The sequence below is a fragment of the Bombina bombina genome, chromosome 8, assembly GCF_027579735.1.
Source record: "Bombina bombina isolate aBomBom1 chromosome 8, aBomBom1.pri, whole genome shotgun sequence".
NCBI lineage: Eukaryota > Metazoa > Chordata > Amphibia > Anura > Bombinatoridae > Bombina > Bombina bombina.
The window spans coordinates 15629818-15645238 of NC_069506.1; the positions used below are offsets into that span (position 1 = coordinate 15629818).

The 15421-nt window shown below is 39.4% G+C and overlaps 1 protein-coding gene across 1 annotated transcript in view; it reads left to right on the forward strand.

The window, feature by feature from the left end:
• Window positions 1-15421, forward strand: part of LOC128638748 (IgGFc-binding protein-like) — a 38064-nt gene that overhangs the window by 7253 nt on the left and 15390 nt on the right. The window lies entirely within an intron of this gene.

Below are 15421 nucleotides of genomic sequence, written 5' to 3' on the forward strand. Positions count from 1 at the left end.
GATTACATGTATTGCATTTGATTAGCTAATGTTTATCACTTAAAGATTCGTTTCACTTTCACACTTGCTTTACAGATGAACCATTTTTAAGGCCTTCTAGTAAATGTCTTTATGTATATGTTTTACAATGATGCACTCTGGCATTGACTGTATATTTACAGTGTTTCACAATTTGACTCGGGTGTACAAAAAATAAAACAGATGCTATTTGATGCATAATGTCAATGTTTTGTGCCCGTGCCCAAATGTTCTGTAAAAAAAAAAAATTCCCTTTTTGGAATTGGAGCATACCATTTTTAAACTTTTTAACTTCCATCAAATGTTCTTCTTTTGGTATGCATTGTTTATAAAGCAGTAATGTAAGCTCAGGAGCATGCTTGTGTGGCGGCAGTTTTGCCAGAATGTTACACATTTGCAAGATCTGTACTTGGCAGCACTATTTTCTGCCTTGTAGTGCTTCAGATACATAGGTATCTCCAAAGAATATCATGGGATCAAAAGCACATTTTGATAACAGAAGTAAATTTTGAAAAAAATGAATTTATGCTCTGGTCTGAATCACAATTCAAATCTATTTAAGTTCTTTCTAGATGCAGAATTCAATAAGTGACTGTCAAGTTAACAAGAATTTAAGACTTGACATAGGAACAGATTTCAGCAAACAATAACTACAAGTGCTACTAATAAACAAATGTCCTGTTTTGTGATTATGTCAAAATTGAAAGGCATCTGCAGTTAACATGATTAGTACCAAATTAAAGGGTTAAAAACCATCTGTATGATAGACCTATGTCCTACTTAAAGGGACCATGAACACCTTGTAAGTACATGTGTTGTGCTGTTAATGAATAACTTATCAGCCAAGTCTCAATGTGTTTTTTAAAAAAAAATATTAATCATGTTTACTGAAATTGTTTATCAATAGTTAAACTGCACCCACTGTTTGCCTTATTTGGAGAAGGCAATCTGGGCTTTTGTCAGTGCACTGTGAAGGAGTTGTTAACCAATAAAGCCAATTGAAGAGAGAAAACGAGGGGGGGGGGGTAGATGACTTTTGTCATCAATTTTCTTCTTAAACGGGAGGAGTCCACTCCACAGTTGCATTCATTACTTTTGGGAATTCAGAACCTGGCCTCCAGGAGGAGGCAAAGACACCCCAGCCAAAGGCTTCAAATACCTCCCCCACTTCCCTCATCCCCCAGTCATTCTTTGCCTTTCGTCACAGGAGGTTGGCAGAGAAGTGTCAGAAGTTTTGAAGATAGCCTCTTATGGAGGGTAGTACTCTTCGAAATGGGACTGGAGTGTAAGTAATCCTGTCAGTCTCTCAGTTACAGCATGGATAAAGGTTAGAGTCGGAGATGCAGGGAGAGTCTTTCTGCAAAACCATTCCGACTCATATTAATGGCACCTTGGCAATCAGCGTTGACGAGTTTCGCTGCCTGCCTTTATTCACTCAAGTCCATGTCAGAAGCGAGGCTACTATGTCACACTTGAAGGGCAGTGTTCCCGTTCCACGGCGCAGATTCCGGTAAGATCGTTTCATTTTTGTTTCGATATGTGAATGTAATAACGAAAGAAGGTAGGGTCCCAGTGGGACTCCTTTTTAGCTTAAAGGAATCATGGGTTAATATCTCCTGAGGGGGGTTATTGAACAGGAGGGACTTTAATCATGTTTGTGATTCTATCTGCTAATGTGTAGTAATACTTAGGCTCATGGCTTTTCGGAAAAATAACGGCCTTATCAGTTGGCACGATCTCTTTAGATTTATGCGCTTTTTTTGACTGGCATGGTGCACCTCATGACCAGGTGCGGTTATGTTGTTTTCCACTTCCATATTCGGACTGTGTGGCAACAGTCTGCTCGTTGTCTGGTTCACAGGAGGTGGAGAGTGCCTCAGCCGTTGGGGGTGCAAAAAGGGTGCCGGTTAGTGTTTGTCATTTTTGCAATCCCAAAGTTATGGAGGATTCGTATATGTATTCTTTTATGTATATGTATATGTATTCTTTTATGTATATGTATTTTATGTATATGTATTCTTTTATGTATATGTATATGTATTCTTTTATGTATATGTATTCTTTTATGTATATGTATTTTATGTATATGTATTCTTTTATGTATATGTATTTTATGTATATGTATATGTATTCTTTTATGTATATGTATTCTTTTATGTATATGTATATGTATTCTTTTATGTATATGTATTCTTTTATGTATATGTAGTATATGTATTCTTTTATGTATATGTATATGTATTCTTTTATGTATATGTATTCTTTTATGTATATGTATTCTTTTATGTAATTGGCAAGAGTCCATGAGCTAGTGACGTATGGGATATACAATCCTACCAGGAGGGGCAAAGTTTCCCAAACCTCAAAATGCCTATAAATACACCCCTAACCACACCCACAATTCAGTTTTACAAACTTTGGCTCTTATGGAGGTGGTGAAGTAAGTTTGTGCTAGATTTCTACGTTGACATGCGCTTCTCAGCATTTTGAAGCCCAGTTCCTCTCAGAGTACAGTGAATGTCAGAGGGATGTGAAGGGAGTATTACCTATTGAATGCAATGGTTTTCCTCATGGGAGATCTATTTCATAGGTTCTCTGTTATCGGTCGTAGAGATTCATCTCCTACCTCCCTTTTCAGATCGACAATATACTCTCATATTCCATTACCTCTACTGATAACAGTTTCAGTACTGGTTTGGCTATCTGCTATATGTGGATGGGTGTCTTTCGGTAAGTGTGTTTTCATTACTGAAGACACTCTCAGCTATGGTCTGGCACTTTATGTATTTATATAAAGTTCTAAATATATGTATTGTACTTATATTTGCCATGAGTCAGGTTTTCAGTATATTTCCTTTTGCAGACTGTCAGTTTCATATCTGGGAAATGTGTGTTTTTTTTTTTTATGAAAAATATATTTTTTACCTGGGGTATAGTCTCTTTTTCAAATTGACTGTCTTTTAAATTTGCGGGCAGAATTAGGCTCACAAGGGCGCAAAATGCCAAAGTTTTTTTTATTTATTTTTTATTTAGTCATTCTTGGCGTGAGATTTTTTGGCGCAAAGTTGCGTTGGTTGACTCAAATTTCTCATTTCCGCCGTCTTAGTTGGCGCAGAGTCCTTAACAAGGTTGCGTCATCTGTGTCATTTCCAGACGTTTTTGGCACCAAAAAATATTTTTCTGCGTCATACTTGGCGTTAAATATTTTCATTATTTAAAACCCCATTCCTATATTCCTCTTGCCTTTTTTTTCTCTCTCAGAGGGCTATGCTGTTTGCACTTTTTCCCATTCCTGAGACTGCCATATATAGAGAAATTGATAATTTTGCATTACATTTTTTTTTTTCTCTTACATTTGCAAGATGTCTCAATCTGATCCTGTCTCAGAAATCACTGTTGAAACCCTGCTGCCTAATAACAGTTCTACCAAAGCTAAATGCATTTGTTGTAAACTTGTGGAGGTTATATTTCCTGTTGCGGTTTGTAATAATTGTCATGATAAAATTTTACATGCAGAGAATGTATCCATCAGTAGCAGTTAATTCCCTATTGCTGTCCCCTCAACATCTAATGCACAAGATATACCTGTAAATTTAAAATAATGTTTTTCTGATTCTATTTAGAAGGCTTTGTCTTCCATCCCGCCTTCTAATAAACGTAAAAGGTCTTTTAAAACTTCTCATAAAGTTGATGAAATTTCAAATGACCGGCAACATGCTGAATTATCCTTCTCTGATGGGGATCTATCTAGTTCAGAAGATCCTGCCTCAGATATTGACACAGAACGAATATACTCCATTTTAAATAAATAAGTAGATTTGTCATTGTTAAAAGAAGTGTTGATTACATTGGATATGGAGGAAACTAGTCCTCTTGATATTAAAACTAGTAAAAGTTTAAATAATGTTTATAAACCTCCTGTGGTTATTCCCGAGGTTTTTCCAGTTCCTGATGCTATTTCTGATATGTCTAAGGAATGGAATAGGCCTGGTACTTTAATTCCTTCTTCAAGATTTAAAAAATTGTATCCTTTGCCAGCAGTTACTTTAGAGTTTGGGGATCTTTTCCCAAAAAAGTTGATGGGGCTATCTCTACTCTTGCTAAACGTACTACTATTCCTATGGAAGATAGTACTTCTTTTAAAGATCCTTTAGATAGGAAACTTAAATCTTATCGAAGGAAAGCCTATTTATATTCAGCTTATCTTCTCAGGCCTGCAATTTCTTTGGCTGATGCTGCAGCTGCTTCAACCTTTTGGTTAGAAACTTTAGCGCAAAAAGTATTGGATCATGATTTGTCTAGCATTGTTAACTGGATTCAACATGCTAATTTTATTTATGCCATTTTTGATATCGTCAAAATTGATGTTAAATCTATGTCTTTAGCTATTTTAGCTAGAAGAGCTTTGTGGCTTAAATCTTGGAATGCTGACATGACTTCTAAATACAGATTGCTATATTTCTTTCCAAGGTAATAAGTTATTTGGTTCTCAGTTGGATTCAATAATTTCAACTGTCACTGGGGGGGGAGGGAGTTTTTTGCCTCAGGATAAAATACCTAGGGTAAATCTAAAGCTTCTAACAGTTTTTGTTCCTTTTGGCAAAATAAGGAACAGAAACCTAATCACTCCCCCAAGGAATCTGTTTCCAATTGAAAGCCTTCCTCGAATTGGAATAAATCCAAGCCATTTAAGAGATCAAAGGCAGCCCTCATTCCAGCTGGTAGAGGGGCAGATTAAGATTTTTTTCAAAGATGCTTGGACCAATTCAGTCCAAAATCAATGGATTCAGAGTATTGTCTCTAAGGGGTACAGAATAGGATTCAGAGTAAGACCGCCTGTGAGAAAATATATATATATATATATATATATATATATATATATATATATATATATATATATATATATATATATATATATATATATATATATATATATATATATATATATATATATATATATATATATATATATATATATATAATCCCTGCAAACCCAGTAAAGGCTCAGGCTTTCCTAAAGTGTGTTTTTAGACCTGGAGTTATTAGGGGTAATCATGCCAGTTCCATTTCAGGGTCTAGGGTTTTATTCAAATCTATTCATTGTCCCAAACAGAGAAAATTCATTCAGACCAGTTTTGGATCTAAAAATGTTTAAATCGATATGCAAGAGTACCAACTTTCAAAATGGTGACTATAAGGACTATTCTGCCTTTTGTTCAGCAAGGGCATTATATGTCCACTTACAGGATGCATATCTTCATATTCCGATTCATCCAGATCACTATCAGTTCCTGAGATTCTCTTTTCTAGACAAGCATTACCAATTTGTTGCTCTTCCTTTTGGCCTAGCGACAGCTCCAAGAATCTTTTCAAAGGTTCTCGGTGCTCTACTCTCTAACAGAGAGCGGGGTATTGCGGTGTTTCCTTATTTGGACAATATCTTGGTACTTGCTCAGTCTTTACGTTCTGCAGAATCTCACACGAATCAAATAGTGTTACTTCAAAAACATGGTTGGATGATCAATTTACCATAAAGTTCTTTGATTCCTCAGACAAGGGTAACCTTTTTAGGTTTCCAAATAGATTCAGTATCCATGACTTTGTCTCTAACGGACAAGAGGCGTTTGAAATTGGTTGCAGCCTGTCGGAACCTCAGTCTGCCATTCACTTCAGTAGCTATGTGCAGCATTGGATGAGATCCCCTTTGCTTGTTTTCATGAGACCTCTCCAGCTTTGTATGCTGAACCAATGGTACAGGGATTATACCTGGATATCACAATTAATATCCTTAAATCCCAATGTTCGACTATCTCTGACTTGGTGGTTAGATCACCATTGTATTGTTCTAGGGGCCTCTTTCGTTCATCCAACCAGGACTGTGATCACAACAGATGCGAGTCTTTCAGGTTGGGGAGCGGTTTGGAAATCTCAAGAGGCGAGATTACTAATAAATATTTTGGAACTCCGTGCGATTCTCAGGGCTCTTCAGTTTTGGCCTCTATTGAAGAGAGAACCATTAATTTGTTTTCAGACAGACAATATCACAACTATGGCATATGTCAATCAGGGTGGGACACAGTCCTTAAGCTATGAAAGAAGTATCTTGGATACTTTGGGCGGAATCCAGCTCCTGTCTAATTTTCTGCAGTTCATATCCCAGGTATAGACAATTGGGAAGCGGATTATCTCAGTCGTCAGACTTTACATCCGGGAGAGTGGTCTCTCCACCCAGATGTGTTTTCTCAAATTGTTCAGATGTGGGGTCTTCCAGAGATAGATCTGATGGCATCTCATTTAAATAAGAAACTTTCCAGGGATCCTCAGGCGGAAGCAGTGGATGCATTGACACTTCCTTGGTGTTATCAACCTGCTTATATTTTCCCGCCTGTAGTTCTTCTTCCAAGAGTGATCTCCAAAATCATCATGGAACAATTGTTTGTGTTAGTGGCTCCAGCATGGCCTCACAGGTTTTGGTATGTGGATCTTGTTCGGATGTCCAGTTGCCAACTTTGGCCTTTTCCATTAAGACCGGACCTTCTGTCTCAAGGTCCATTTTTCCATCAGGATCTCAAATCATTCAATTTCCATACCTTCAAATTTAACGCCTAGTGCTTTGTCGTAGAGGTTTCTCTGATTCAGTGATTAATACTATGTTACAGGCTTGTAAAATCTGTTTCTAGCCAGATTTATTATCGAGTTTGGAAGGCTTACATTTCATGGTGTTCCCCCTCATAAATTTTATTGGCATTCTTTTAGAATTCCTAGAATTTTACAGTTTATTCCGGATGGTTTTGCATAAAAGTTTGTCTGCAAGTTCCTTGAAAGGACAAATCTCTGCTCTTTCTGTTTTATTCCACAGAAAAATTGCTAAACTTCCTGATATTCACTTTTTTGTACAGGCTTTGGTTCATATCAAGCCTGTCATTAAATCAGTCTCTCTTCCTTGGAGTCTTAATTTGGCTTTGAAGGCTTTAAAGGCTCCTCCATTTGAGCTATGCATTCTTTGGACATTAAAACTACTTTCTTGGAAATTATTGTTCTTTTGGCCATCTCTTCTGCTGGAAGTTTCTAAATTATCTGCTCTCTTGTAAATCTCCTTTTCTGATTTTTCATCAGTATAAGGCAGTTTTGCGGACTTCATTTAAATTCTTACCTAAGGTTGTGAATTCTAACAACATTAATAGAGACATTGTTGTCCCTCCTTTGTGTCCTAATCCTAAGAATTCTTTGGAGAGATCTTTACATTCTTTGGATGTTGTGAGAGCTCTGAAATATTATGTTGAAGCTACTAAATATTTCAGGAAGACTTCTAGTCTATTTTGTTATCTTTTCCTGTTCCAGGAAAGGTCAGAAGGCTTCTACCGTTTTTTTTTGGCATCATGGTTAAAGCTTTTGATTAATCAAGCTAATTTGGAGTCGGGTAAGGCCCCGCCTCAACATTACAGCTCATTCTACTAGATCAGTTTCCACTTCTTGGGCTTTTAAGAATGAAGCTTCATTTGATCAGATTTGCAAAGCAGCAACTAAGAATTTAGTAAATGTATGCAAAGAAGACCACCATTTTGATGTAATTGCTTCTTCGGAAGCAGTTTTGGTAGAAAAGTTCTTCAGGCAGCTGTTTCAGTTTGATTCTTCTGCTTATGATTTAAGTTTTTCCTTTTATTTATGAGAATAAACTTATATTTGGGTTGTGGATTAATTTTTTTCCAGTAAAATGGCTCTTTATTTTATCCCTCTCTCTAGTGACTCTTGCATGGAGTTCCACTTCTTGGGTATTGCTATCACATACGTCACTAGCTCATGGACTCTTGCCAATTACATGAAAGAAAACATAATTTATGTAAGAACTTACCTGATTAATTTCTTTCATATTGGCAAGAGTCCATGAGGCCCACCCCTTTTTTATGGCGGTGATTTTTTTTGTATAAAGCACAACTATTTCCAAATTCCTTTGCTTTTTACTCATCACCCCACTACTTGGCTATTCATTAAACTGAATTGTGGGTGTGGTGAGGGGTGTATTTATAGGCATTTTGAGGTTTGAGAAACTTTGCTCTCCTGGTAGGATTGTATATCCCATATGTCACTAGCTCATGCACTCTTGCCAATATGAAAAATGAATTTATCAGGCAAGTTCTTACATAAATTATGTTGGTTTTTTTGTTTGTTTTTTAAACGGATATCTCCTATTCGGAGAATGCGTCTTGTGATGAAAATTAAATGGCCCAGGTTATCCATGCCCATTAGTTATGTTCTGATTGCCGTTCTAGAGTACTCTTCTCCTGAATCAGGGAACTTAGAGTGCTGAGCCATCCGCCCTCGAGGATTCCATGTCCTGTGAAGTGTGTGCCACAGAACCTTCCTTTGCTAGCAGGTGTCCCTATGGCCTTTACTCCTTCTCTGGAAGGAGGCTCGTTTCCTCCAGAGGTTTCGGCACGGTTCTGCATGGCCATATCTATGGCGCTGGCTCATTTTTATATCTCCCAAGTGAAATATTTTTAAGGTACTGTCCGTGTTCTGTCAACCAGGGCCTGTCTGGATTGGAAATGCCTTATTCAGTTTGGCCTTTGAGGCTTGAAGGGCCCCAACCTTGGGCCGGGTTCGCCTATCAATCCGACGAGATATAATTTTGCCTTCTGTTATAGGCTGGCACGTCTTTGTGTCCTACTAAGACATGTTTTGGCAGTGCTGGAGGATTCCAGTTCTTGTGGGCTGAGGGATCCTTGGCCTTAGATGCTGGATGGCAAGCTGGGTTAGACGTTTGGGGATGAAGCTAATCTCCTTGACGTCTCAGTTTTTTTTCTTTTATGTATCTGTTCCAGTTCTGAGCTTGGGTGAATGTGGCCTCTGATCGGCTAGTCCTGTGGGCGTTCCCTTTCTCCTTGGGCGTTCACCTGCGGGTGCTGCCTTTTTATTTTGATCTGGATACAATGTATTTGATTTTGTTTTTAATAAGCTTATGTCTGATTATAATTTCCGTTTTGGGAATGTTCTTTCTCTGGTCACGTGGGCACTTTCTCGGAAGTTGCGCACTTTTGCTTAACGTTTGTTTCTAGTTCATATTATCAAACTTTCGGTTGAATTTTTTTTTTTTCTTGGACCTTAGACGGTTTTGGAGTGTTCTTGTATCAGGCAGGTACTGGTCAGACGCTATCTGATGTTCCTTGGGTTCATATCACCCTGGTGGTGCTGATTATCCTGTCAGTCTGAATGTCACTTTGGCCTATTGATATGGACTCTGGACTTGGATCCTACTACGAAGTATGGAGGCCTAGTGCATAGATCCAATGCTTCTGGAAGGAAGGTTTGTGAGCTCCGAATTTAGTTGGTCTTTTTCTTTCAATTTGCTTGGGATACTGACCGGCTTAAGACATCATCGTGGTTTCTATAGGGCCCTGTGGACTCGGAACCATAGTTTCACATTCCTTTAGGGTTTGGAGATGTATATGACCTTGGGAGGTCTAGTATGGTGGACGATTTAAGTTTTCACTTTCGGTATCTTCCGGTTGTTGATTCTTGTAGGAGAGTCACATTCCTTTTGATGGTGGCAGTCTCCTTTTCTTCCCGTCTTGGGTTGGGTCATCTGTGTCTGGAAGTGTGGTCATGTCCTTCCTTTTTTCAGCGTCTTGTTTGCTCTAGTGCTCGGAGTGCAGGGGGGTGGACCACCCCGTCCTTTCTGCTAGGAGTGGCAAGGCTCCCATTGTTCCTGTTACAAGATTTTCGGGAGTCCGATCCTGGGAAGATCTCTGGAGGGCTGCCATCTTCTTAATCTGGTACTGCCCCTTGTCATATTGTGGTCTTTAGACTCTCTGTGCTTCGACTTATGGAGATCTAGCCTTGTGGCTTGTGAGTAGGGTGGTCAGGGTCAGATACAGACCTTCGCCTTTCTGGGGTCAAGAAAATGGACTATTTATATACACCAGCATGTAGATCAGGTGGTTAGCCTGTCTACGAAGGATTACCTTATGATCCGGTGTGGTTGCAGTTTTTTTTTTTAGACTCTTAGGTTTGAGGCTGTTGCTGGTACTCTACATCTGGGGTCTTTAGATGGTGGAAGGCTTGGTCTTGGGTGCATATGGGAGGCTGCTTATGGGTTCCTCAGGCGGTTAGATCTTACAAACGGTCCTGTTCTCGAGGACTCTGGTTTCAGACCATGTCTCTTGCCTGGAAATGGGCATGGGCGGTTTGGATCTCCTGCATGTCCCTTGAGTGAACGTGGTGTTTTGACTCTCATGGGAGATTAATAACTGCTTGAGGCTTAAGTTTGAGTCTTTCACAGGTTCCTACTTGTCTTCTGGGTCATCTAATGCCTCCTGGTAGACTTCAAGTTGTCCGTATCAAAATAGGCTGGTGATTTGGGCTTAAGGGTCTCTCCTCTTGGTAGGGTGGTTACCCCGGTTTTTTTTTTTTTTTTTTTTTTTTTTTTTTCCCTCTTCTCACCTAGGGTGGGGGATGGGTGCTGCTTTGCTCTTCTTGATTTGGAGGTTCCTCAGTATCCGTAAAGGCCTGTGGGGTCCTTTGTGTTTCTCGCATCAGAGGGTCTTTTCCCTTTCTTGCATACTCAGATCATAGGGCTGGATTCTTGTATTAGGATGCTGTGTTTCAGAATACTTCCTTCCCCTTGGAGTATTCCTTTTATGGAAGGCAATAGTGTAGGGGTTCCTGGGGCCCTGAGCATGAAGGTCCTGTCATGGCTCATGGTAGCATGCCAATTTTTTTTTTAAGTAGTGATCAGAGCTCTACTCTCGGGTTTTGATTCCTCGTAGATCTATCTTTTTTTTTTTTTTTTTTTTTTTTCCCATAGGTTGGGATGGAGATTTGATACTTCCTGTCTTTAACTATCCTTTGGGGTTGGGACCATTGCCTTGGAGTGAATGTCAGGGATCAGTTTGGCTCTCATGCAGTGTTGACCGTCGTCCTTTTTATGGGAGTTTGTTCTCCCCTATGGCGGGGGGGGGGGGGGCTCCTGAATGTCCATTTCTCTACTTTTGGTGTCTGCTGCTAGGATGGGACGCTGCCGAGTCTTTTCGGCGCTTCTTGGTGGGATGAGGTCCCACGATGGCTTAGGGTCAGCTTTGGTCATTGTGAGTTCTTGTCTTTAGGGGGCTCTGTTTTTTTTTTTTTTTTTTTTTTTTTTCTGCTCGGCAAATTATCCTGTCTGTCTAGCTTGTCTAACAGGACGGTTTGTCCTTGTCTGAGGCAATGGGAATCTCACGTTTTTTTGTAGCACCATATGTGGTATGATGCTGTCAGGAATATGAGGGTGTCCGTCTGGTCATCATAGTGACGTTTTGGGTATGGCCTTATCTTTCTGGTCCTTGTCCTCTTGGGAGTTCATCTTTCTGGGCAGTGGTCTTGTGGCAAAACTTGGGTTTGTACGAAAGGTTTTGATTTTGAGCACATGTTGATGGTCCTTTGGATCTCTTAGAGGGTTCTCTATTCTCCCTCTCGGAGGTTGATGGAGGTTCTTGTCCTTTAGGTCGGGGGGTACTTTTAGCCGCAGGGCTGGCTCCTCTGAGGCTTTGTGTTCAGCAGACTCTAGGTCTGAGTGGTCCTCTAGCACTGCTTTGCAGTTGTGTAACTGATGAGCAGTTACCTGGGCTTCCGTGTTTTTTTTTTTTTTTTTTCTCCCCCCTTGTCGTGTTTAGTTTTTTGTATGGTGTCGGTTTAATTTCAGGCTGTGGAGCCTTTCGAAGGTGTCGCCTTTTTGTATCCGCCCTTTTGTTTGCATTGTGTCCTCTCTAGCTTTGTTTTTTTCCCCCAAAGATAATAAATGCAGCTGTGGACTCTTCCCATTTAAGAAAAACATAAATTTTGCTTACCTGATTTTCTGTTCTTCTGACAGGAAGAGTCCCACAGCTCCCGCCCCGCGCTTTGTCCCTGGAGGCGGCAGTAAATGTTGTTCTTCTGGCACCTTTTTCACCTTGATATTTCTCCGACTGGGGGATGAAGGAAGTGGGGGAGGTATTTGATGCCTTTAGCTGGGGTGTCTTTGCCTCCTCCTGGTGGCCAGGTTCTGAATTCTCAAAAGTAATGAATGCAGCTGTGGACTCTTCCCGTCAGAAGAAAAAAATTATCAGGTAAGCATAATTTGATTTTTGCTTCATTCCTGGGAGCTAGCTGAACACCTTTTTGTAAGCCAATGAAAATGGACATAAGTTCAGCCACCAATCAGCAGCAAGCTCCTGAGCCTATCTAGATATGATTTTCAACAGAGCATGAAGAAAATTAAATACAATTTTAAGTGTTTTCTAGCTGAATCACGAAAGAGAAATATTGGGTTTAATGTCCCTTTAAAGTGAAGGTAAACTTTGGTGAATTAGAGCCCGTTTTTTAAAAATACTATTAAAAACAGGGGCACTTTCATTCATCAAAGTTTACAAAGCAGCCATTTTGTTAAAAAAAAAATAAAAAAAAAATGTTCTTTTCACTGCTACAGCAGCTTCCCCACCTAGAGATCCTCTCTTCACAGTCAGCAATGACTAATCCAGCTTCTTCCAATCGCAGCTTTCCCCCCAGGGTAGTCATTGCCTGAGGCCATGCTGTGATTGGAGGAAGCCGGATTAGTCATTGCTGATGTGTGAAGAGAGGATCTCTAGGTGGGGGAAGCTGCTGTAGCAGTGAGAAGAAAGAGGCAATTTTTTTAACAGCTGCTTTGTAAACTTTGATGAATGAAAGTGCCCCTGTTTTAAATAGTTTTTTTAAAAAACGGACTTTCATTCACCAAGTTTACCTTCACTTGAAGTTCTGGGGAATTAGAAAAATGGAAGTTTAATTTGTTAGACCCAAGTGCAAAAAGAGAAATTTGTTGGCTATATGCAACGATTAGTGAAAAAGTTCTGTAATTAGTGTAAAGGGATAAAGGCTTAATTAAAGGAATTTTATTTTTTTGATTCAGATTAAAACGTGTTTTTTAAACAATTTTATAATTTACTTATGTTTTTTTTTTTGTTATCTTGGTTTTCTTTTGAAAATGATACCTAGGTAGGCTCAGGAGCTGCTTATTGGCTGAGTGCATGACATATGTACTAGCTCCCAGTACTGCAATTGCTGCTTCATAAACTAAGATATCAAGAGAATGAAGCAAATTACTTAAGGACTGAATAACCCTACTTCAGGATAACAGTTAAAGTGACACGCACCGAACCAAACTTTATTACTCCACTCTTTTCCTGAAATAAAGACACAACACCAAGTTGGGAGGAAGAACCCGCAGGTCGCATTTATTCAAACAGCTAGTGCGGCATGGCTCGCACGTAGCAGGTTACTTTTAGTAACCAACAGCATATGCAAAGTATGCCGGCGCGCATTAGTCCCTATCCATAACTCCTACTTTGGGAGGTAGGCGTCCCCAGATGACTCCGCCCCATCAGGTGTTAGTCAAGGGGGTTAGGATGATTTTTTCGGTCTGCCAACCTGCGAGGAAAAGGCACCCTAGGCCCGGACCTAGTTGACGTCGCCTTTCCTCCAGCCTGACCAATCACTCCACCCCAAGGCTTCAAATTTAGGCCACTACCCTCTTGCTGCTAGAGCAACTATACTCCTGCCCTTAAGGGGCCCAGCTCTTGACAGCCGAAAGAGCCGAATAAGATGCTGGCGGAGGCCCAAACTTACAAACACAGGCTTACCTTAAGACTGGCTCGACTAAACCTACCCCTGCCGTGTTACTAATGCCGAAACTCAGCCGCTACTCATGCCGCCCACTTATGATCTTTTAATATGGAAGGGAGGGTGGGGCAACTCCAACTTCTAGCAGAAAAACGGAGGAAAGAGGCAGAACTTTCCAGATCAGTTCTTAAACCCCTAGGTGAGTCACTCCCCTTAAGCTGCAACATTGTTGCAGAACCATTTTTTTCTTTACATTGCTATCCTTGCAAGGACCACAGCCCTTAATACGTTTCATTCCCACTAGGGTCACTACACTATCATAATGGAAGTAAATTGTTAAAGTTGTTTAAAAGTATTCTCTATCTGGAATCATGAGAGAACAATTTTGTGTTTTATGTCCCTTTTTAACATCTGCTCAAGAAGCAATGCACAACTCGGTCTAAGCTTTCATCTGGTGAATCAATGACAAGAAATGTGTAGCCATCAATCAGCAGCTAAGTGCATTGCTGCTGTTAAGCCTACCTAGGTATGCTTTTCAACAAGATAAGAGTAATTATGGTAAGATTCAGTTTGAAAAACTTTTTAAATTGCATACTAGATTTACAGTAAAGGCAACTTTTAAACTTTCAAGATTCGGATAGAACATGCAATTGTATACAACTTTCCAATTGAAGTCTAAGCTAAGAGCTTTGGAGTGTGCATTTGTCTGGCATCAGTGTTTGCAACCATGTTTATACTAATTTCATACATAGTTGCAAGTACTGGTGCCATAGTGCTAAAGACATGCTCTTGCTAATCTAAGATTGCCCTTCAACAAAAGATACAAAGAATTAAGCAAAATTTGATAATATAAATAAGCTGAAAAGTTATTGAAATCATCATCTGTCCAATTAGGGTTGCCACCCGTCCCTTTAAAATACAGAACATTAAAGGGACACTGAACCCAATTTTTTTTCTTACGTGATTCAGATAGAGCATCATGCAACTTTCTAATTTACTCCTATTCATTTTTCTTCGTTCTCTTGCTATCTATTTGAAAAAGGCATTTAAGCTTTTTTTTTCTTGGTTCAGATGTCTGGACAGCACTTTTTTTTATTTTTTATTAGTGGATTCATTTATCCACCAATCAGCAAGGACAACCCAGGTTGTTCACCAAAATTGGCAGGCATCAAAACTTACATTCTTGCATTTCAAATAAAGATACCGAGCGAATACAGAAAATTTTGATAATAGGAGTAAATTAGATAGTTGCTTAAAATTTCATTGCTCCATCTGAATCACGAAAGAGAAAATTTGAGTTCAGTGTTCAGTCCCTTTAAGTTACACATGCTACAGGGAGGAATATGAATAGTTCCTGCCCAGAAACACAATACATGTTCCTCCCTGCACACACTGTAGCATGTGTAACTCATAAGTGTCCAGGAAAACATGGCTGAGGTGGCAACCCTATGTCCAATCCCATTTAGGTTTTAATTTGACTTTAAAAAGTGTGTTGAAAGTTCAAGAAATAGAGAGAACAATCCTTCTGCAATTATGTCTTTAAAGGAACAGTCATGTCTTAAAAAAATAAATAAAAAAAAAATCATGATTCAAATTTTAAACCACTTTCCAATTTACTTTTAGCACCAATTGTGCTTTGTTCTCTTGGTATTCTTAGTTGAAAGCTAAACCTAGGAGTTTCATATGCTAATTTCTTAGACCTTGAAGATTGCCTCTAATCTAATTGCTTTGACAGTTTTTCACCACTAGAGGGTGTTGGTTCATGTGTTTTCATATAGCGAACATTGAGCTCATG